Here is a 25,338-nt window from a genome sequence, read left to right on the forward strand (position 1 = left end):
AGGCCCGAGCACTTGTCTCATGCATCCAACCTGGGCTGGTCTTTTTCTTATCAAGAAATACAAAAAATCAAGGAGGATCTGGGAGACTATTTAGAGGACCCAGAAAAATATATTAGAGCTTTTAAAGGTGTTACTCTGCTTTATGACCTTACTTGGAAGGATGTGATGTATATCTTGGGACAAACGCTGACTTCCAACTCAAAGACTCAAGTTTTGGGAAAAGCGGTTGCTTATGGAGATGGATGGTTTGGTATGGAATCAGTAGGGGAGAGGGAGGACAAGATAACCACCCTCCTCACTGAGAATCAGGTGGTCCCAGCTGCAGAACCAGACTGGGACTACAACACAGTGAAAGAAAGATGGGATCAGAGTCATTTTGTCAGATGTATTCTTGAAGGACTCAGGCAGGCTCATGCTTTAAACTATGGCAAATTGGCAGACATAGAACAGGAGGAGAAGGAAGCTCCTGGTAAATTCCTAGATAGACTGAGAGAAGCCCTTCGCAGATTCACTGAAATTGATCCAGAAAGTGAAGAGGGAAAAGTGATCTTAAGGGATAGATTTCTCACTCAGTCGGCTCCAGATATCCGCCATAAGCTATTAAAATGGGCGTATGGACCAAATCAGTCTTTGGATAATCTGTTTCAATAGGTTCAGACAGTCTATTATGGAAGGGAATATGAGGAAAAGAAAGAAAGGCAGAAAAGGACAAAGGAAAAGGCGGAAGCCCTCGCAACGGCTATGAAAACTGTCCTTAAACAGCCTGAGAAACGCCCAGAGGGACCCAGGTGAAAAGACACAGGCTTGCTATTACTGTGGAAAGGAGGGGCACCTCAAACAGGATTGCCCTCAGGCATCTAAGCTGCCCCCGCCTCCACGTCTGCAAAGGACCACACTGGAAGAGAGACTGCCCCCAGAGGCATAGGTTTCAGGGGTCGGACTCTCAAGACAATCAGGACTGAAGGTGTCCGGGGGTCCCCACACAAGCTCCCATCCTAATTACACCTGAGGAACCCGAGGTATTAATAACTGTGGAGGCCAATCCATTGATTTCCTTTTAGATACTAGAGCAACTTACTCCGTGCTTACTGAAGCCCCTGGCCCACTTTCTTCCCGATCCGCTTCCATAATGGGACTGTCTGGACGAGCCAAAACATATTACTTCAGTGTATCTGTCAGTTGTGACTGGAATTCGGTGCTATTTTCACACGAGTTTCTGATTTTGCCTGAGTCTCCCTCACCCCTTTTGGGAGGGATATACTGAGCAAGGCCCATGCTTCTGTTTTCATGAATATGGAGCCTTCCCTTTTTCTCCCTTTAATTGAACAAAATGTAAATCCTGGAGTATGGGCTGATGGAAAATCTGTGGGTCAAGCACAAAATGCTATTCTTGTAGTTGTCAAGCTCAAAGACCCACACTTATTTCCACATAAGAAGCAGTATCCACTGAAACCTGAGGTTAAGGAAGGGTTAAAACCCATCATTGAGAATTTAAAGGAGCAGGGACTATTAATTCCCTGTAACAGTCCATGAAATACTCCTATTTTGGGTATAAAGAAATCAAATGGTAAATGGAGACTAGTTCAAGATTTATGATTAATAAATGAGGCTATAGTTCCTTTACACCCCGTGGTGCCTAATCCTTATACTCTATTGTCTGAAATTCCTGAAGGAGCCAAAAAATAAATAAATAAATAAATAAAATAAAATAAAGGATTCACCTAATTGGGTCAGGTTCATCCAATAATCTCCATGTTTTAAGATAAACTGTTGTTTAGTTTCTAAGTTGTGTCCAACTCTTTGTGACCCTGTGGACTGTAGCTCTCCAGGCCCTTCAGCCCATGGGATATTCCAGGCAAGAACACTAGAGTAGGTTGCCATTTCCTTCTCCAGGGGATCATCCCGACCCACGGATTGAACCCACATTGCCTGCATTGGCATGCGGATTCTTTACCACTGAGCCACCAGGGAAGATCCATTGACTGGTACTTCAGTTACATCAACAAAAATGTCTTCATAGTAGTTGACAGATTAGTGCTTGTTTGGTTAACCAGGAGATAGGAATCTTGGAATGATATATTCAAAATTCTGCTTATCAGAATTAGTTTACTCAATTATAGTGAACACATTCCTCAATTTTTCCTTCTTTTGATGTCATTCTATCTCTAATTTATTTGTATATAGGAATTGAGATTTCTCCATTAGTGCTGGTTGAGACATTCTAGTTATTTGATTTTTGTGTTTTTTCCCCTTCCATATTTCACTTGGGTTTTAAATTTTAAATAGTGACAGTGATTGTTCTGCACTTGAAAACGATCATTCAATTGTATTTTAGCTTCCATTGTTTCTGTATAGAATCCTAAATATTGTCCATCTAGGTATTGCTTCCTTGAAGATAATGTATATTTGTTCTCAAGATAATTTAAATATGTTTCTTTTTCTTTGGTTTTCAACAGTTTTACTATGATGAACCTAGATATGCTTTTCTATATATTTATCCTGATACATGTATACACTGTTTTTTGAGTTTATGCTGTGATGTCTTCCCCCTGCCCCAAATTTGGAAAGTTCTGTCAAACAAACAAATATATTTTTTGCTTCCAGGAGTTTAAAGGCAGAAATGGAAAATAGGTAGAAGAAAATATTAAAAATGTATAAACAAATTTATAGATTATTTTTAAGTAAGTTGTAAATATATTGAACAAATTAATGTTACATGATCATCTTAACCATTTTAAGTGTATAGTTCAGTGGTATTAAATACATCCATTTCTTCAAGCATTATTGCCACCCATCTTCAGAACTCTTTCCATCTTGTAAAACTGAAACTCTGTACTCATTAAACAATTACTCCCATTGTTCCTTCCCCAGCATCTACAAATCTGAGAGTTGAGGGGAGATGGATGTCTTCCCCAGTATATACTATGGGCAAGTGAATCTTAAAGAAGAAAGAAAAAAGAAACAAATCTGGGGGTTTGAATATGAGCTCCATCTGTTGTAATTTTAGTTCTGAGTAATACCAGCTATATCATTGGCCAGATTACTAACCCTGGGTTCCTGTCTGGTTTACGTGTTCATCATAGCTTGTGTTGTCTTGGTGGTTGAAAGAAATCAGAATGCACCAGACACAAGTTATACTAGTCCTTGAAAGACCATTCCAAAATGAAAAGAATGTTCTGAGAATAATGTGATATTAGCATTAAGGTTGGGGAGAAGTGTAAGAATATAGAATACTGAGTAAAGTGCATTTTCTTGATTTGAAGATGCCACAGAGTGCCCAGCACAATCAATAAGCAAAGTCATATCATGAGATTTTGTGAAAATGAGCATGAATAGAATTTCCTACAGTGTTTTGGAAAAGGGAAAAGAAGAGTGTATACACAATGTCTAAACATTAGAATGTTTTACAGTTCTCAACAGCAACATTAGAAGCTTTGAGACTGTGCATAATGCCTTTCAAATGCCCAGAGAAAATAATTTCCAATCCAGAATTCTCTTCTCACCCACAGGATCAATCTAGTATGAAGGTTAAAAAAAGAGGTTTTCAGATATACAAGTTCTCACCAAAATTATCTTCCCTAAACACTTTTTCAACAAATTACCAGAGGATGTGTACCCCAGACAAGAGGGCCATGAATGCAGAAGACAAAAGATACAGGATTCAATACAGAAAAAGGGTGAAGGAATTCCCAGGATATTGCTGCAGATAAATCCTAGAAGGCAACCAAGTATCAGACCTAGCAGAAGGGCAAAACAAGAGTAGTGTCTCCAGGAACAAAATGAATGTTATAAGTTACCTGTTGTGCTTGACTATAGAAGAGTTATAGATGATATTTTACATTATTGACAGGGTCTGTAGACATGCTAAGATCTTCCCTGGTGGCTCAGATGGTGAAGAATCTGCCTGCAATGTGGGAGGCCTGGGTTCGATCCCTGAGTTGGGAAAATACCCTGGAGGAGGACATGACAACCCACTCCAGTATTCTTGCCTGGAGAATCCCCAAAGAAAGAGGAGCCTGGTGGGCTGTGGTCCATGGAGCTGCAAAGAGTCAGACATGACTGAACAACTAAGCACTGCACAGATAGGCATGCCAAATACATGGAAAAGCAAAGAAGAAAGAAAAGTTCTCAAAGAACTTAAAATGGAGCAGGAAAGACAATGAAATGAGTGGCACAGCTATGAACAATACTTGTATATTTGTAATATAAACACTAAATTTCAGTTTTAAGTGGTTCTACTTATTATGTCTAATTGTTACAACTTTTTGGTCAGAAATTATGGTTTTCAAGTTTCAATTTAACATGTTGAAAAGTGAAAGTGAAAGTTGCTCAGTGGTGTCCAACTCTTTGCGGCTCCATGGACTATACCATGGAATTTTCCAGGCCAGAATACTGGAGTGGGTAGCCTTTCCCTTCTTCAGGGGATCTTCCTGACACAGGGATCAATCAAACCCAGGTCTCTTGCATTGCAGGTGGATTCTTTACCAGCTGAGAGACTAAGGAAGCCCAATTTAACACATTAATGGTGGTGGTGGTGGTGGTTTAGTCGCTAAGTTGTGTCCAACTCATGCAATCCCATGGACAGAGGTGCCTGACAGGTTACGGTCCATGGGATTCTCCAGGCGAGAATACTGGAGTGGGTTGCCATTTCTTTCTCCAGGGGATCTTCCCAACCCAGGAATCAAATCCAGGTCTCTTGAATTGTAGGCAGATTCTTTACTAACTGAGCTACAAGGGAAGTTTTGCGTGTAATAATAGGCAAATTGGCAGCTATGATTTAGGGTCTGCAGAGGTGAAAAAATCCTGATACAACTGTCTCCCTGCAAAGGTCAGGGTCCCTGGTGCTCGCCAACTTCCAAATCCTGAGTAGACAAACTCAGCTCTGGGGCAGATTTCTCCTTCAGCACTAAGAGGATCTGGCTTCAGGCATAACTTCAGAGGAGCTCTCTTTAATGCCCGTGTCAGCAGTGTCCCTTTCATCCCTGAGGTCAGCTCTGGACTCTTGCTGCTTCAAGATGCAGCCTTCCTTCTCCAAAGCCTGGAGGTAAAGCTCCATGATCTGTCTGGACTGACAGGCTTCCTGTCTTTGGTCAAACACCTGCTGGAGGGTGTTCTGGAGCCCCTGGACTGTCACATGACTTTGGCCGAATTACTGAGGCAGCTCCAAACATCAATGAGCATCTGGAGCTCCTCCTTGGACAGCAGGAGGACATGCTGGATAGGTCTTCCTTCAGCTGACTGGCCACTTTCTTCCACTTCAACCCTACCCCGCTGTCTGTTTCATCTCTGTTGAAGAACTCTTGGGTTATCCAAGCTGTACCTGCATCTGAATTGTGTGTCCACTTCTCATTCCCAGCCAATGCCACAAACTTAGTATTGGCAGGAAGACACAGAAAGTAATCATCATCATCCACCATGGTGCTATACTCTGCCAGGACCAGGGTGACTGGTGCCTAGGACTTATCAATGGCCAGAACGTCACAAGCCTTGTTCCTCAGCTTCTCGAGGCGTGAGGCCGTCACGCCATGCTGTTCCCGGCTGTTGTGGCGCAGCAGACACTGCTTTAGAGCCCAGATCTCGCCGGGTTCTGGAGCTGCAGGGCCACTGGCCACCTCCATCCTCTTCAGGGTGGGCCCAGACTGACATGGAGAAGTCAGGTAGCCTGGGGCACAGGAGTCCTCCCCAACTCCATCCCCCACGGCATGCCTGGAAATGGAGCTGAGCAACCAGAAGCCCAATTTAACATGTCAGGATCAGATAATCCTGTTCCTAAAGCTTAATCATTTCTATGCAGTAGAGTACTGCAGTTGAATACATGAAAAATATGTTTTAGTTAGATATAATATTCTTTTCAAGCAAGCCGTGTTGAATTTGTGGAGCAGATCGTTTTCAGAAATGCTACACTGTTCTAAAATTAAATTAAAATTCAAACACTTGGAACATAAAAATTAACTCAATTTATGTTAGAAGATATAATAAAAGATTTTACATAGTTCAATGTAGGATAATTGTTATATAAAGTGTATCTAGATGATTCTGCAAATTTATTAAAACTCAATATGATAGTTTTATATGGTAGCTTTCCAGAAAGCTCATATTATCCAATTTGCTATAATTATTGGAACTGCATTTCAATTAAACACTTAGCAATTTCCTTGTTCTTTTTGAAATATTTTGAAACCCATTAGTGTGTCAGTGACTTGGCATTGCTCTCTAATTGCAATAGATTTCAAGTGATAAAAATTGATTTTTTTGTAGCGTACTTTGTAGAGTCAGCATTGGTTACCTAAATACATTACAATTCTCTTAAAACATTATTTGATGTTGTTAGAAGGTTTCGTTGTCTGAATTCAAGATTATATATGCAGATTATTCTTCACTGCAGAGTGATTTGTATTTTGAGGAAATGTAATGAAATGTGAAATTCTAGGAAATATTAGGATATTGAAAACATATTTTAAAAGCCTCTTTACATATAAAGCTAAATTTTGCCATCATAGGTTCGATGTATCTGTTAGCATTTTAGGGATCATAGGTGTAATTTTTGTTATAAGTATATTACAAAGCAATAACAGAAATATTAAATTTATGATTTCAGAGGACAAACCTTTATCTAATTATAATGAGTAACTTCCACACCATGTACTTTTTATAATAAAAACATTTTTTATATTAAAATATTATAGAAGGTATAAAATTATTGCTTTATATCTCAATGGTTTTTTATAAACACCCAAATAACCATTATCAAATGAAGAAATAGAATATTACAAGCATTCTTAACCCCCCCACTTACTTCTTTTGCCCCACAGTAACCACTGTTCTGGTTTTTGACACCATTGGTTTATTTTCACTGTGTTTCAACTTATATAAAAATTGAATATGGTGGGTTTTGTTTTGTGTCTGGCTTCTTTCTCTCAACCTTTTAATTTGTAGGCTGTAATCTATGTTGCTGCAAGTAGCAATAATTAGTTCATTCTCAATATAATATATCACTATCCCTTTTACTACTGATGGAAATTTAGGTTGTTTCTAGTTTAGTGCTTTTATGAATAGTGTTAAAGTTGTTGTTGTTCAGTCACTTAGCTGTGTCCAACTCTTTGTGACCCACAGACTGGAGCACTCCAGGCTTCTCTGTCCTTCGTCATCTCCCAGAGCTTGCTCAATCTCATGTCCATTGAGTTGGTTGATGCCTTCCAACCATCTCATCCTCTGTTGTCCCCTCCTCCTCCTGCCTTCAGTCTTTCCCAGCGTCAGGGTCTTTTTCAGTGAGTCATCTGTTCACATCAGGTGGCCAAAGTACTGGAACTTCAGCTTCGGCATCAGTCCTTCCAGTGAATATTCAGGGCTGATTTCCTTTAGGATGAATGGGTTAGATCTCCTTGCAGTCCAAGGGACTCTCAAAAGTCTTCTCCAATATCACAGTTCAAGAGTGTCAATTCTTTGGTGCTCAACCTTCTTTAAGGTCCAACTCTCACATCCATACATGACTACTGGAAAAACCATCGCATCGTTTTTGTTTTCTCATTTTAGCCATTAGTCTTTAGGAGTATTACCTTGAGTCTTTAATATGCATTTTCCTGATGGCTAATGAAGTTTAATCTGGAGAAGGAAACAGCAATCCACTCCAGTATTCTTGCCTGGAAAATCCCATAGACAGAGGAGCCTGCTGGGCTACAGTTCATGTGTTCACAAAGAATCAGCTATGACTTAGCAACTGAACAACACCAATGAAATTTAATACCTTTGCATATATTTTTGACTATTTGGATAATCTGTTGTAAACTGCCTTTTAATATCACTTGCATATTTATCTTTTAAATTATGTTATTGATTTTAGTAGTGTTTGGTATGTTAGATATATTTTATAGTTATACATAACGTAAACAAATCTCTATGATTACACTTTTACTTTCTTAATGATTTCCATTGGTGGATATAACTTCTTCACTTTGATATCAAATTCATTCATCTTTTCCCTACTGCTTTTAGCATCCTATGTAAGAATTCGTTCCTTATCATAGTTCTTAAATAATTTTTATAGAAGTTTTATTATTTTGTTCTTCACAATTATTATCCCAGAGGTCTCTGAGACTATCCTAATTTCTTCTCATTCTTTTTTCTTTATACTGCTCTTCAGCAGTTCTTTCCGCCATTCTATCTTACAGGTCACTTATCTGTTCTGCCTCAATTATTCTCCTATTGATTCCTTCTAGAGTATTTTTAATTTCAGTAATTGTGTTGTCATTGTTTGTTTATTCTTTATTTCTTCCTTGTAAAATGTGTTAAATGTTTTGTATTTTCTCTGTTTTTGAAATTTTTGCATCATCTTTACTACATTGCTCTGAATTCTTTTTTTTTTTCCTTTTGATCCTTTTTTTAAATTTATTTTTTATTTTTTTATTTTTTCAGTGGGTTTTGTCATACGTTGATATGAATCAGCCATAGAGTTACACGTATTCCCCATCCCGATCCCCCCTCCCACCTCCCTCTCCACCCGATTCCTCTGGGTCTTCCCAGTGCACCAGGCCCGAGCACTTGTCTCATGCATCCCACCTGGGCTGGTGACCTGTTTCACACTAGATAATATACGTGCTGTTCTTTCGCAACATCCCACCCTCACCTTCTCCCACAGAGTTCAAAAGTCTGTTCTGTACTTCTGTGTCTCTTTTTCTGTTTTGCATATAGGGTTGTCGTTACCATCTTTCTAAATTCCATATATATGTGTTAGTATGCTGTAATGATCTTTATCTTTCTGACTTACTTCACTCTGTATAAGGGGCTCCAGTTTCATCCATCTCATTAGGACTGGTTCAAATGAATTCTTTTTAACGGCTGAGTAATATTCCATGGTGTATATGTACCACAGCTTCCTTATCCATTCATCTGCTGATGGGCATCTAGGTTGCTTCCATGTCCTGGCTATTATAAACAGTGCTGCGGTGAACATTGGGGTGCACGTGTCTCTTTCAGATCTGGTTTGCTCTGAATTCTTTTTCAGATAGTTTGCCTATTCTCTCTTTGTTTATTTGGTCTTGTGGATTTTTGCCTTGTACCTTTATCTCCATGCATGCATGATACTTCCCTGTCTTTCATTTTGTCTCACTCACTGTGTTTGAGATCTCCTTTCCCCAGGCTATAGGGTTGTACTTCTTGCTTTTGGTCTCTGCTGTGGGTGTCTTGTGTAGACTTTGTGTTGGGAGGGACTTCTGCCTGCTTTCTGGTGGGAGGAGGTGAGTTCTTTTCCTCTGATGGACAGGGTCATGTGAGATGGTGTGTTTTGGGGTGTCTGTGCAGCCTGTCTGCTGCTGACTGCATTTGTGTCCCTGTGTTACTTGTTGCTTGTGTGAGGCATCCAGCCCTGGGTGCTGCAGGCAGATGGATGGTGTCAGATCTTGGATTTGGGTGGAGGCATTCATGGGCGTTCTCACTCATGCCCCCCGGGGTCAGGGGTTCTCTGTCTAGTGTCCTGGACTCGGGGTGCTGTCACGGCTCTTTACAGTTAGATCTGTGATAGTATTTAAGTGGATGCTGCACATTTATGGATGAGATTACCCTGTAATGGGCTTCCCTGGTAGCTCAGCTGGTAAAGAATCCGCCTGCAACAAAGGAGACCTAGATTTGATCCCTGGGTTGGGAAGATCCCCTGGAGAAGGGAATGGATACCTAGGATCCAGTATTCTTGCCTGGAGAATTCCATGGACCAAGGAGCCTGGAAGGCTATAGTCCATGGGGTCTCAAAGGATTGGACATGAGTGAGAGACTTTCACTTCACTTAGCCTGTAACATTCTTGAACTTTTTCTTATCCATCTTTGCTAATAGACTTTCTAGAAAAATGATTTGGAAAGTTTTAAATCAGCTGTTGCTCTATGTGTAAACAATTTTGAAATCTCAGTGGCTTAAAAAATTGTTTAAGCTATTATGCTACTTCTCTTTGCTTGTAGTGTTTTCAGTATCATTCAGTTTTAAATATATCCTAATTTACCTTATAATATCTTCTTAGACCTATAAGTCTTTTAAAATTCTATTTAAATTTTATAAATATTTAAAGCCTTATTAAAAATTTGTAGTTTTTTGGTAATTGAGTTTTGAATTTTGTAGTCTAGAAATTTGATCTATCGCTCATTTTTTTAAATCTCTTGAGGTTTGATTTAAAGCTGAATACTTACTATTTTTATAGATATTCCATTCACACTTACAAATATGTATTTGCCAGTAGTTGTATGTAATGCTCTACCGATATCAGCTAGATTAACTAGCTTATTAATGAAATTTTCATGTCTTTTTTATCTTGCTTAATGTATTAATTACTTTGAGTAGTGTGTCAAAAATTCCCACTGTAGTGATATATTTTACAATTACTCCTCACGATCTGCTCAATTTTTACTTAATAATTTTTGAATCAATACTGTTATGTGTCTACCAATTATAGCTGTCAGTTAAACTGAACCGTTTATCATGCTATAATGACCCTCTTTACGCTTGTGTTTCAGGTGTAGCAGCCATTTTTTTTTTGTTGTTAGAATTTATCTAGTATATCATTCTTCATCCTTTTACTTCCAACTGTTTTCTGACCATATGCTTTTATTTGTTGCCTTTTGTTGCTAACATATTCAGGAACTAGGTGGATTTTATGTTTATAACCAGATTGTAAAATCTCTATTTTCTGTTGTTTTCAATTTTCTGTATTTCTTTGTTTTCTTTTTTGAAATGATTCAGGGCCTTCACACTATCCTCTACCCCCAACCCTACTTCATCTGTTTGCTTTACTGGTGTGCAAGCTATTCTTACATTTTAATAAAATACCCTTGGTGTTGTACACACACATTTACTTAATAAAATTTATATTTCATCAAGATCTTTGCTTTCCCAAACAGTGCTTTAGCTTTGTTTTCTTTTGTTTAACCTTACATATTATCTTATGCAATAAATTGCTGTTTAGATTCACCATTATTATTCTCTTTAGTTTTTTTTTTTTTATATTTCATACATTCCTTCTAGGGTCATTTTTCTTCTTCTTGAAGTATATTATTTAGAAACCCCTTTAGTGATAAATGCTGTGATAAGAGCACTTTAGTGGTAAATACTTTCATTTATTTATTCAAACTGGTTCATATTGTGTGCCGGGCATAAAGTAATATATGCAAAAATCTCTGCTCTCATAGAACTAAGGTTCTAGGAAGGGAGACAGGCAATAAGGAAGACAAAACATAAAACATATTGTATGTAGTATGTTACATTGCATAGCAGAATAATAAAGCAGAAAAATGTGATATGAAATTTTAGATAGGAGGGTCAAGGAACTTTTGAATCAGACCAAAAGAACTAAGGGAATATGAAGGTATGTGATAAAAAAACACTGCAGACACAGGGAACAGATTTTACAAGAGAGCCTGGCAAGTCAAGGTCCAGGAAAGAAACAGGTAAGGCTATAAGAGAAAGGATGATTTGGAGATTAGTACATGTGCCCAGAGATGTAGTGTACATCTTGATGACACTTTTCTCTGTAGGTCATGCTTCACAGTGAGATGGATGGCTCTTAGAGGGTTTTGAAATGACAGTTAATATGATCTGTTTTAGCAGGTTCACTTTTTACATTATAGACTGGGGAACAGCAAACGTAGAATCAAAAGGTTATTGTGGTATCAGTGAGAGAAAATGGTAGCTTGGTGCAGAGTATTGACAATGAAGGTGGTGAAAAGTGTCACAGTCAAGGCATTTTTTGAAGGTAAAGCTAGCTGATAGACTGTGGCATTCTGATGTAGGATGTGAGACAAGGGAGAAGCCAAGGATGACTTAAGAGGTTCAGGTCCAAACAACTGTCAGATTTGCCATTACTGAGATGAAAGCTTTCCCTAGGTGGCGCTAGCGGTAAAGAACCCAAGTCAGTGCAGGAGACATAAGAGATGCGGGTTCGACCCCTGGGTCAGGAAGATCCCCTGGAGAAGGAAATGGCAACCCACTCCAGTATTCTTGCCTGGAGAATCCCATGGACAGAGGAGCCTATAGTTCTGGTGGGCTATAGTCCATGGGGTTGCAAAGAGTCTGACACGACTGAAAGCAACTTAGCACAACTAGCACTAGCACTGAGATGAAAACAAAAAGAAGAGATGATGATTTGGGAAAGATTATTAGATCTTAATTTGAAACAAGTTAACTTTAAAAAAAATATCAAAAATCTTTGCTGTTGTTGTTCAGTTGCTAATTCATGCCCCCTTCTTTGTGACCTCACGGACTGCAGCACGCCAGACTTCCCTGTCCTTCACTACCTCGCGGAGTTTGCTCAAACTCATATCCATTGAGTTGATGATGCCATTTAACCATCTCATCTTCTGTCATTTCCTTCTACTCTGACCCACAATAATTCCCAGCATCAGGTTCTTTTCCATTGATTCTGCTCTTCAGATTGGGTGGCCAAAGTATTGGCCAGCTTCAGCTTCAGTATCAGTCCTTCCAATGAATATTCAGGACTGATTTCCTTTAGGATGGACTGATTTGATCTCCTTGCTGTCCAAGGGCCTCTCAAGAGTCTTCTCCAGCACCACAATTTGAAAGCATCAGTTCTTTAGCTCTCAGTTTTCTTTATGGTCCAACTCTTACATCCATGCATGACTACTGGAAAATGCATAGCTTTGACTATACAGACGTTTGTTGGCAAAGTGATGTCTCTGCTTTTTAATATGCTCTCTAGGTTGGTCATAGCTTTTCTTACATTGAGCGAGCATCTTTTAATTTCATGTCTGAAGTCACCATTCACAATGATTTTGGAGTCCAAGAAAATAAAGTCTGCCACTGTTTCCAGTTTTTCCCCATCTATTTGCCTTGAAGTGATGGGACTAGATGCCATGTACTTCATTTTTTGAATATTGAGTTTTAAGCCAGCTTTTTCACCCTCCTCTTTCACCTTCATCAAAAGGCTCTTTAGTTCCTCTTTGCTTTCTGCCATTAGAGTGGTGTCATCTACATGTCTGAGATTATTGATATTTCTCCCAGCAATCTTGATTGCAGTTTGTGACTCATCCCGCCCAACATTTCTCACGATGTGCTCTGTGTGTAAGTTAAACAAGCAGGGTGACAATAAACAGCCTTGTACTCTTTTCTCAATCCTGAACCAGTCAGTTGTTCCATACATGGTTCTAACTGTCATTTCTTGACCCCATATAGGTTTCTCAGGATGCAGGTGAGGTGGTCTGGTATTCCCACGTCTTGAAGAATGTTCCACAGTTTATTGTGATCCACACAGTCAAAGGTTTTAGCATAGTCAATGAAGCAGAAATTGATGCTTTTCTGGAAATATCTTCCTTTTTCTATGATCCAACGGATGTTGACAATTTGATTTCTGGTTCCTCTGCCTTTTCTAAGTCAAGCTTGTACATCTGAAAGTTCTTGGTTCACATACTGTTGAAGCCTGACTTGAAGGATTTTGGGCAGTACCTTGCTCGCATGTAAAATGAGTGCCAAATCCTAATTCCATCCTTACAGTGGCAATATAGTTTTTCTGGCTGTATCATTTTATTTGATATTTAATTTCTCTCAGCGCTCTAAAGAGCCCTTCTTTTAGCTTCAAGCTTCCATTGCCATTGCTGATAATTTGGTCTTCAGATTAATTGTCATCTTTTTATAAGTAATCTGTCTTCTGTACCTGCTTTTAAAATCTCTTTATCTTTCACATTGCTTATTGGTCTTCTCATGCCAGTATTCAGCATTCCTCTGTAGATGTAATTTTTTCCTTTTGTTGTAATCATTCAGGAATTTTCTTTGTCCTTAATTTTCACTAATTTGAATAGATATGATGGTTTTATTTATTTGTTCTGTTTGGATCTAGCTGAACCCTCTCAGTTTCAGTTCATATGCCTTTCTCTCATTCTCAGAAATTCCCAGCAATTATATCTTCTTATATTGCCCTCTCCAACAGCTTCTTGCAGGTGGCACTAGTGGTAAAGAATCTGCCTGCCAGTGCAGGAGACATAAGAGTTGTGGGTTCTATCCCTGGGTTGGGAAGATCCCCTGGAGGAGGGCACGGCAACCCAATCCAGTATTCTTGCTTGGGGAATCCCATGGACAGAAAGAGCCTGGTGGGCTATGGTCCATAGGGTCACAAAGAGTCAAACACGACTCAAGATACTTTAGCATGCATGTAACATCTTTTATTTTTTACTGACTAATGTTGGAGTTTCTAGCTTCTAAGATCATGGCATCTGGTCCCATCACCTCATGGGAAATAGATGGGGAGACAGTGGAAACAGTGTCAGACTTCATTTTTTTGGGCTCCAAAATCACTGTGGATGGTGACTGCAGCCATGAAATTAAAAGACGCTTACTCCTTGGAAGGAAAGTTATGACCAACCTAGATAGCATATTAAAAAGCAGAGACATTACTTTGCCAACAAAGGTCCATCTGGTCAAGGCTATGGTTTTTCCAGCAGTCATGTATGGATGTGAGAGTTGTACTGTGAAGAAAGCTGAGCGCCGAAAAATTGATGCTTTTAAACTGTGGTGTTGGAGAAAACTCTTGAGAGTCCCTTGGACTGCAAGGAGATCCAACCAGTCCATCCTAAAAGAGATCAGTCCTGGGTGTTCATTGGAAGGACTGACGCTGAAGCTGAAACTCCAGTACTTTGGCCACCTCATGCGAAGAGTTGACTCATTGGAAAAGACCTTGATGCTGGGAGGGATTGGGGGCAGGAGGAGGAGGGGACAACAGAGGATGAGATGGCTGGATGGCATCACCGACTCGATGGGCATGAGTTTGAGTAAACTCCGGGAGTTGGTGATGGACAGGAAGGCCTAGCATGCTGCGATTCATGGGGTCGCAAAGAGTCAGACACGAATGAGCGACTGAACTGAACTGAATTCTTTTTATGACTCTGTTGTAAGATCTTGAAGCATAAGTTGGCTCTTTTCCAGTCTAGTCATGAAAAAACTTTCATTCTCCTATTCAAGCCATATATTTATGTTTTTGATCTACAGTCTGAGAAGTTAGTTCTATCTCTACTTGTATTTTTCATAAATTTCTGTTTTCATTTTATCCTACATTTTGCAGGATTTTGTAGGTGTTAGTGTGTCTGTCTTAGGACATTAAGTATTCTGATTTTAAACTATGATTCTGAATGATGCTTTTGCTTATTTATTTGGCTATGAGTTGGTTTTTTTTTTTTTAAGATATCCTTTTAATTGAGTTGTCTTGTATCAAATGTTTGTCAGTACTTGATTTTGTGTTCATTTTTGTAATTGAGATTTCTTGCTAGAGATCAAATGATCTATCTTTCAAACTTGGCTACTGTTTTCAAAATAAATACTAAATTGGATGGGACATCAGAACTATAGACCCAGATCAAAGTGCTGGCAATACTAGGATCCATGGTCACACAATTGTTAGACTCTGGAGAGTCTGCTGGCAAGCCCACCTGGGCCAGGAGAGGGGCTGCTGCTGTTAGGGCTCTGAACTACTCTTTGAACTTGCTCTCCAGTAAGAAGGAAAGCTTGTTAATATGTGCCGATAAATGGAATACTTGGACTTTGAGTCTTCACATACTGTGTTTCACTAGACATCTGAGACACTCTCTTGTGTCATTGTCCAAGGTTGTCGACTTTTTCTCTCTATTCTCGTCACCTCCCCACGCCCACATCTGACCCACCACAGGGCACAGCCTTAGGTGGTTTCTTCAGGAAAGAAATGGTAGTACCTAATTGTTCTAGCTCAAACAACGGCGTTGCGAGTTCTTCCTCAGTTGAATTCTGCGTACTTCTTGCTCCTTCAGTGCATTGTCTAGACAGGTTTTCTTCAATTGTGTTTATTTTCAGTTCCTCAGGAATTTTTCATGCCCATTAAAAAAAATGATGTATATATGTTTTTCATTTCTTGACTTTGCACCTTAATCCTGACCGTTACTAAATTCATTGTTGCTGTTGTTTAGGAGGTATTTCCAGCTTTATTAACTGTCACTTCTAGAGCTGAAATACCATGATAGTATTTCAAGGTGTTTGTTAGTGCTGTAATGTATCTGGACTAGTCAAATTTTATGATATATATATATTTCAGTAATCTTTCTAGAAATCTGATATGCCATATGAATACAAGGTTAGTATTGGTAAACACAGTTGTAAGTTTGGTATATAGGTATATTTATTTCAAAAGCTGCAATTTACTCAATTATTTATTTGTTCACTCACTCAGTCACGTCCAACTCTTTGTGACCCTGTGTACTGCAGCACGCCAGCCTTCCCTGTTCGTAACCATTTCTGGAGCTTGCTTCAACTCTTCCCAGAGCTTGTGTATACTCATGTCCATTGGGTTAATGATGCCATCCAACCATCTCATCCTCTGTCATTCCCTTCTCCTCCTGCCTTCAATCTTTCCCAGCATCAGGGTCTTTTCCAGTGAGTCAGCTCTTCACATTAGGTAGCCAAAGTATTGGAGTTTCAGCTTCAGCATCAGTCTTCCAATGAATATTCAGGCTTGATTTCCTTTAGGATTGACTGGTTTGACCTCTTTGCAGTCCAGGGGACTCTCAAGAGTCTTCTCCAACACTGCAGTTCAAAGCATCAATTCTTTGGCACTCTGCCTTCTTTATGGTCCAACTCTCGCATCCATACATGACTACTGGAAAAACCATAGCTTTGACCATACAGACCTTTGTTGACAAAGTAGTATCTCTGCTTTTTAATACGCTGTCAAGGTTGGTCATAGCTTTTCTTCCAAGGAGCAAGCATCTTTTAATTTCATGTCTGAAGTCACCATCCACGATGATTTTGGAGCCCAAGAAAATAAATTCTGTTACTATTTCCACTGTTTCCTCAAATATCCCATGAAGTGATGGAGCTGGATGTCATGATCCTAGTTTTGTGAATGTTGAATTTTAAGCCAGCTTTTTGACTCTCCTCTTTCACTTTTATCAAGAGGTTCTTTAGTTCCTCTTTGCTTTCTGCTGTAAGGGTGGTGTCATCTGCATATCTGAGGTTATTGATATTTCTCCTGACAGACTTGATTCCAGTTTGTGCTTCATTCAGCCTGGCATTTCTCATTATGTACTTTGCATATAAGTTAAATAAGCAGGGTGACAGTATACAACCTTGATGTACTCTTTTCCCAATTTGGAACCAGTCTGTTGTTCCATGTCTGGTTCTGTTGCTTCTTGACCTGCATGCGGGTTTCACAGGAGATAGGTAAGGTGATCTAGTATTCCCATCTCTTGAAGAATTTTCCACAGTTTGTTGTGATCCACACAGGCATAGGCTTTAATATAGTCAATGAAGCAGAAATAGATGTTATTATGGCTTTCTCTTGCTTTTTCTATGATCCAGTGAATGTTGGGAATTTGATCTCTGGTTCCTCTACCTTTTATAAATTGAGCTTGTACATCTGGAAGTTCTCAGTTCATGTACTGTTGAAGCCTTGCTTGGAGGATTTTGAGCATGACCTTGATAGCATGTGAAATGAGTGCAGTTGTGCAGTAGTTTGAACATTCTTTGGCATTGCCTTTCTTAGGGATTGGAATGAAAACTGACCTTTTCCAGTCCTGTGGCCACTGCTGAGTTTTCCAAATTTGCTGGCACATTGAGTGCAGCACTTTCACAGCATCATCTTTTAGGATTAGAAATAACTGAACTGAAATTCCATCACCTCCACTAGCTTTGTTCGTAGCGATGCTTCCTAAGGCCCATTTGACTTCACACTCCAGGATGTCTGCTCTAGGTGAGTGATCACCCCATTGTGGTTATCCGGGTGATTAAGATCTTTTTTTGTATAGTTCTTCTGTGTATTCTTGCCACCTCTTCTTTTTTTTTTTTTTAAATAAAAATTTTATTTTATTTATTTATTTATTTTTTTATTAGTTGGAGGCTAATTACTTCACAACATTTCAGTGGGTTTTGTCATACATTGATATGAATCAGCCATAGATTTACACGTATTCCCCATCCCGATCCCCCCTCCCACCTCCCTCTCCACCCGATTCCTCTGGGTCTTCCCAGTGCACCAGGCCCGAGCACTTGTCTCATGCATCCCACCTGGGCTGGTGACCTGTTTCACACTAGATAATATACATGCTGTTCTTTCGCAACATCCCACCCTCACCTTCTCCCACAGAGTTCAAAAGTCTGTTCTGTACTTCTGTGTCTCTTTTTCTGTTTTGCATATAGGGTTGTCGTTACCATCTTTCTAAATTCCATATATATGTGTTAGTATGCTGTAATGTTCTTTATCTTTCTTTGCCACCTCTTCTTAATATCTTCTGCTTCTGTTAGGTCCGTACCTTTCCTGCTGTTTATTGTGACTATCTTAGCATGAAATGTTCCCTTGGTATCTGTAATTTTTTTAAAGAGATCTCTAGTCTTTCCTATTCTATTGTTTTCCTCTATTTGCTTTGCATTGTTCACTGAGGAAGGCTTTCTTATCTCTCCTTTCTATTCTTTAGAGCTCTGCTTTCAGATGGGTGTATCTGAATTTTCTCCTTTGACTTTCACTTCTCTTCTCAGCTTTTTGTAAGGCCTTCTCACACAACTTGATTTATAAAGTAAATCATAATGTGTATATTTGTGAGGAAAAACAGACTCCTGTATATTGAGGTCACCTTGCAAAAATTTTTTTTATATGTTTATTATCTTGCTGATTTCACAGTTTTTCTACTTATGTCTTAACAGTAAAGGTTTTGAATGCCTAATCATTCTTAATTGGATATAATAATCAAAATAATATTACCATATTTGTAAAATAATTAAAACTGTTTACTTAAGGCTTCAGTATGCTATAAACTATTTCATAGGGATTATTTGTATTCTAAAGTATTTTTGACAATTTTAAAATTGCATTCAACACTAGGTAGAAAAATGGTGTTACATAAAATCATAATATCTGAAGTAGAAATAATAGTTGTACTCCTAGCCATTTTATGTCTCTATAAATAAAATTCATTGTTCAGCATGGCCTCCTGAACTGTGTTTTCCAGTCAAGTTATTTTGTGAAGATTAAATTCCTTGCAGGGTACATGCTTTCAGTGATTGTAGCAATTCCTATCTGTTGGAACTATACTGTGAGGTTTTTAGTGTAGGAATCAGTTCAGAAAGAGTTTTCCGTCTCAGTGCACCTTTTCAGAACAGTTCTCGTACCTCAACCAGAAGGTTTTATCAAATACAAACTGAAATGAATTTATGTTAGTAAGAAATAATGAAAACAAACCTTCAAAGGTATGCTTTGCATTTTTTTTTTTTTAAGTAGGAGCATAAACTCTACTTCAGAATTACAGTGTATACAGTTTGGAAGAATTTGAGTAACTGCTTTGTTTTGAATATTATGTATGCTCAGTAACTAACTTTATAAATGTTAGGTTTTGTAGACAGAATAATGCTTTCCTATCCCACAACCTCAGTCTCTCCAAGATACCTATGACTAAACCTCAGGTGCTAGTGAACACGTTTTTTTTTTTTTTTTTTAATTAGATTGTCCTTTACTTTTCTTCCTTTTATTGTGGTACAATTGATTTACTATGTTACACAAGTTTCAGGTATACAACATAGTGATTCAGAATTTTTAAAGTTTAGTCTCCATTTACTGTTATTATAAAATATTGGCTATATATCTTGTCCATGTAGCTTATTGATTTTATACATAGTAGTCTATGGGTCTTAACCCTGTCTCCCATCTTGCCCCTTCCCTATTTCTTCTCCCTACTGGTAACCACTAATTTGTTCTCTGTATCTGGAAGTCATCTGCTTCCTTTTTGTAACATTCACTAGTTTTAATTTTTAGATTCTGTTATACACCTTAAATATATGTAATTTTTATTTGTTATACTTAAGAGAAGCAAAAAAAAAAAAAGTTGGTAATACAATTTCTGAAGCAGCGGACCTGGGAAAATCTAGGTGCTTAGGAAATCTGGTGCATTGTAAAAGTCTGGTGTTGTTAAGCTCCAGATCAGCAGCTACAGTCCTTTGAAGTTCAGCTCCTTTACATAGATGAAAATTCCATTCCTTGAGCACAGTAGATCTTCCTTTTGTTTTCATTAAACTTTTTTCAGGTACAAACAGTTGAGTCACAAAGGAGACCAGGCTTAATTCTGGGGAACACAGTATAAATGATCAAATTTCAAGTTTTTGAAATCCAGCAAAAAATATGTCATACTGTGGATGAGTTAGTGATACTTGTATCCAAGTGAAACATAATAGGGTCAAGCAGTGAGGAACATAGCAGTGTTGAATGTATTTAGGAAGTATATGTTCAAACTAAAAGCAAACTTAGAAACATTGACTAAGAATTTCAATTCCATAATGTCTTGTTTACTTGGTCAGTTTAATTTCTGTGCTGTAGAAATAAAAATTGCAGTCACATTCTCCAGAGTTTAGGTTGAAAACATCCTCTATAATCCAGTTACTTCCCACTGTCTCTCAGAAGTTTCAGAAGGAAAAATTCATTTAATATAAAAGCTATTTAAAATCACCCTGCATCCAAGTGAGAGCTGCATTTCTGAGATCCTCCAATAATCAGTCTTCTTTGTATATTTCTGCAATTATCAGTTCCAAACACATTCCTATGGAATATTTAACATACCTAGTTAGAAAATAGTAGGAGTTAGAGATAAGAAACCAAAAGTGGGTCTCTTCATTCTTTGGCTTGCATCTTAAGAATCTTGTATTAATGTAAACTATTTTGTCAAAGTCTGCAGAATAGCTTATTTCTGTTCTTATTTATTTATTTATTTTTGGAGAGAATTTTCAGTTTTCCGTGAGAAAAGGGAATTTAAAGAGAAATTTTACTTTCCTTCCCCAGTACACTGCTTTTAGTGGGCGTAGGAGAGAGAGAAGGAGACTCATTAATTTTAGTTATCTAATCACTTAATTCATTTATTTATCCCACAAATGCATTGCACAGTTTATTCCTGATGTGCTTTGTCAGATGCTGGACTCTAATGATGAGCAAAAGTAGAGAAGAATCCTGTCTACATGGGGTTTATACTCTAGGGGGAGTGATAGAAGTCAAATGGGCAATCATTTCTTTGATCTTGTTTGGTTTTTACATATATAGAGGTAAGAGAGACTAAGAAGGAAATTTGGAAGGAAGGAGTTAGAAAAAAATAACCTGCTGTCCTTACAGGTCCACTGTCTTAGTGTAGTGGGCAGAAGCTTAGACTGTTTCTACAGGTAGTCCTAGATTGGGTAATAATTTATGCATTAATCTTTATTAGTAGAGGCCTAAAGGAAAACCTATTAAGGAATTATGACTGTTAAAAATCCTTTAAAATCTATAAAATTTTTCATCTATTAATCAGAAAATTGTGAGACTTAGTTTTGGTTTTATACAATAGTTTTCAAATAATTATCCATATTTCGAGAATTTTAAAGTTAATAAAAGTTGAATATATTGACTATGGTGCTAATGTTTGATTACTGACAGATGTAGTGAGGGAATGTGGATTAAATAAAAGAGCTTAACAACTGTAAAATGATTTTCCCTAGTTAATGGAAACCAAGTGGTCTTGAAATAATTTTTTTGTTGTTCAACTTAAGATATTTTTGTTTTAGTTGATGAAACAACTGTATATTTTGAATGATGTATGAGTTGTACCTTTTTCATTACATTTTAATTAGGATCAGAATTAAGATAATTGGTATATGAGTGTTTTACTTTTAGATGTAACACATTTTATTTTTTGTCAGCTTTGTATTTTTTTATTTATTTTCATTGAAGTATAGTTGATTGACTATGTTGTGTTAGTTTCAGGGATACAGCAGTCTATTCAGTCATACACACACATATATTATATATGTATTGTTTTTCAGTATCTTTTCATTATAGGTTATCATAAGGTATTGAATATACTTTCCTGTGCTTACAGTAGGTCCTTGTTGGTTATCTATTTTACCTATACTAGTATGTATATGCTAATTCCAAGCTCCTACTTTATCCCTCCCATCCCCCATCCCCTTTGATAACCAAAAGTTTGTCTCCTATGTCTGTGAGTGTATTTCAGTTTTACAAGAGTTCGTTTGTATAATTTTTTTTTTTTTAGATTCTACATATAAGCAATATTCTATGAGTTTTGTCTTTCTCTGACTTACTTATAATCTCTGGGTCCATCCATGTTCCTGTAAATAGCATTATTTTATTTTTTATGGCTAAGTAATATTCCATTGTACATGTGCCATATAATCTTTATCTATTCATCTGTCAGTGGACGTGTAGGTTACTTCCCTGTCTTGGCTATTGTAAATATTGCTGCTATGAACATTGAGATGCATGTATCTTTTCAAATTAGAGCTTTCTTTGGATATATATTCAGGAGTTATTTTGCTGATCATATGGTAGCTCTAGTTTTAGTTTTTAAGGGAAGCTCCATTCTTTTCTTCTTAATGGCTATACCAAATTACATTCCCACCAACAGTGTAGGTTTTCTTTTCCTCCACACCCAGCATTTTTTTTTTTTTTTTGTAGACTTTTTGATGATGGCCATTCTGACTGGTATGTGGTGCTACCTCATTGTAGTTTTGATTTGCATTTCTTTGGTAATTAGTGATGTTGAGCATCTTTTCTTTTGCCTGTTGGCCATCTGTATGTTTTCTTTGGAGAAATGTCTATTTAGGTCTTCTGCCCATTTTTTGATTGAGTTGTTTGATTTTTTGGTGTTGAGCTGTTCCTATATTTTGGAAATTAAGCATGTGTCAGTTGCATCATTTGCAAATATTTTCTCCCAATCTGTATGTTGGCTTTTCATCCTTGTTTACGGTTTCCCAAGATCCATCTTGATTACAAAATTGGTGATTTTTCCCTATATATCTACTTTAATTAGCTATTTTTAATGTTTACATTAGAAAAAAGGTTTAAATTCAATGGAACAAAATGAATAATGAAACAAATAGCCAGTTATTTTTTAAAATTAGTAAGGTTGATAAACTTCTAGGTAGATTCATCAAGTTAGAGAAACAACACACACTGAAACATATAAGGGATGTTTGCAACAAAACCAAACCATATTTTTATATAACAGCAATAAAAATTTTTATATTTTGATTAACAAAAAAAAATTTCTTATGTGCAACATAAGTTATTTAAAAGCCAACATCTTTATTTTTCGCACACTGAAAGGATAATAATATAATTATTGTGAAAAACTTCATGCCAAAGATTTCAGCAGCTTAGATATAATAGACAAATTTCTTGAAAGACATAAATTAATAAGCTGTCTCAAAAAAAAAACCCAAATCTGATTAGTTCAGTTCTGTATCTACTAAAAATTTGAATTCTTAAAGAAAAACCTTCTGACCCAATACCAGGCATAAACATTTAGGGAACAAAAATTGGAAACTTTTGTAGAAAATGGAAAAGATGGGCATATTTTTATTTTTTAATGATATCTAGCATATTTTGGATTACAAAGGAATGCAGATATATCCCCATTATAAGAAAACTAAAAAATCAGTTCCCTCATGAACACAGATTCAAAATTTATTAACAAAATATTATCAACTTGAACTTTGCTGTGTTTGTCTTACTGTGTTTATATAATGATTATGCCTGTTGAATTTTCTCTTCCCAACTCTAGGCAGCTAATTAAGATATTTTTCTAATCAGAAATTCTCTTCCTAAGAGAAATCTGGTGCCAGATGGAGAAAAAGATTTTTGTGGTTGCTTGTGTGTGTGTGTGTGTTTAACCCTGATACACTTATTTTGCTCTAACTTTTCTGCTATTTTCTCCTTCACATTTATCTCCCTGTAATAACCACCATAATATCTGAACACAAACTTTAAAAAAAAAATCCTTTCTCTCTAGTCATCAACTTCTTCATTTGTATGAACACATCTATATACAATTATATTTATTACAAATTATGGTATAACTTGAAATGAAAAGTGGTTTAGAAAACTTATACATTGACTTGAATTCTTTCCTTTCATGGTAGTAAGGTGATAGTACACCTTAAGGAGAAACCCTGTCATAGAAATAGACTGTTTATCACATGATGCTCTGATGTATTACACTTTTATGTTATAATAAAACAAGGGTCTTGGAATTGCATTTCACAGTACTTTACATTCAGGACATTCTGTATTTCTAGATGAATAATTCTTAAATGTATGTGAAGCTTTGTTTTCATCTATTATAATTTCATTAATTTAAAAAATTTACCAGAAAAATATTATATGATTTAGCACAATTATAAGCTACTTTAAATCCTAGTAAAACTATATCACCTATACTTTAAAAGATAAATGTTTTTATTCTCTAGGTAAGTTATAGCAAATAAAAACTTTGTAATGATTCTGTTTTTCACATCAGAACGCTTTCTTTTATCTTTGATCAGAATGTTCAAAAGCATCTCAGGCAGAGTTCATTAAACAATTTTTGTAAACGATTGTCATTTTGAAGTAATACAGAAAGTTTAAATTAGAATAAATTTTGTCAAAATTTATAAATATAACTCACATAAGACTGTTTATCCATTTCCCCTTTGTTGTTTAGCAGTGTTATTAATGGTTTTGAAAAATAACATATTCTCTGTCATGATGTTATCTTACGTTTTAGTAGTTTTTCTGATGGCATGAAATGATAAAATAAAGAGTACAATTACCCTATCTTGTGTATGTCTCTCTGATATTTATTAAGATTAATATTGTAAATATCATCATTGAACTCTCAGTTGTTTTTTTGTGGTACAGAATATAGTTCAACCATAAGCATCTAGGAGCAGAAAATTATTGATTCATATTTCAAAAATAGTCTTCTAGTGAGCTACTGATAAAGAGTTGACTGTTTGCATTCCTTTATATGCATTATTTAAAATATTTATAGAATTAGTTCATGTTATGGGACTATCTTGGTAAGACCCATATATGTTATTGGGATTAAAGTTACAAACAGGGTTGGAGTGGAATGAACTCTTAGAATATTTTCATTCATGATCACTTTATGGTAGTTAAGAATGTAACTGACAAACTGCTAAATCACAAGTTGTATTTGATAGACGTCTAGGTCAGAATTGATAGAATACCTTGTCATCATGAAGAATTTAACAAATTGCTTTTATCAGTTTTAGTCATCTTTGATCAAAGTGAAAGAAAAAAAGAGATGACTGTTGTGAATTTTTTCTTGCAGGAGGATAAAAGCTTTGCGCACATCTTTAAGTTATATGCCATGAAATTGTAGAATCCCAGAGGTAGACAGGATTGTATATATCATTTGATCCTCTCTCTTCTTACAAATCAGAAATGTGAGAGCCCATGGGTTAAGGGATTTTCAAACCATACATAGCTTGTGAGAAAAAGAGCAAAGACTTAATTCTCTGCTTCTCTATGTTTAGATATAGATATACACAATATGACAGGATATATGATCATTACATTTTTT

The 25,338-nt window shown here is 36.9% G+C and overlaps 1 protein-coding gene and 1 pseudogene across 1 annotated transcript in view; one reads left to right on the forward strand and one right to left on the reverse strand.

Annotated features, from left to right (window-relative positions):
- The window catches only part of STPG2 (sperm tail PG-rich repeat containing 2), a 355,392-nt gene that overhangs the window by 245,050 nt on the left and 85,004 nt on the right, over positions 1–25,338 (forward strand). The gene's annotated exons all lie outside the window — the stretch shown is intronic.
- Positions 4,830–5,618, reverse strand: LOC133071563 (DNA fragmentation factor subunit alpha-like; annotated as a pseudogene).

The sequence above is a fragment of the Dama dama genome, chromosome 17 (assembly GCF_033118175.1).
Source record: "Dama dama isolate Ldn47 chromosome 17, ASM3311817v1, whole genome shotgun sequence".
In the NCBI taxonomy this organism is placed as follows: domain Eukaryota; kingdom Metazoa; phylum Chordata; class Mammalia; order Artiodactyla; family Cervidae; genus Dama; species Dama dama.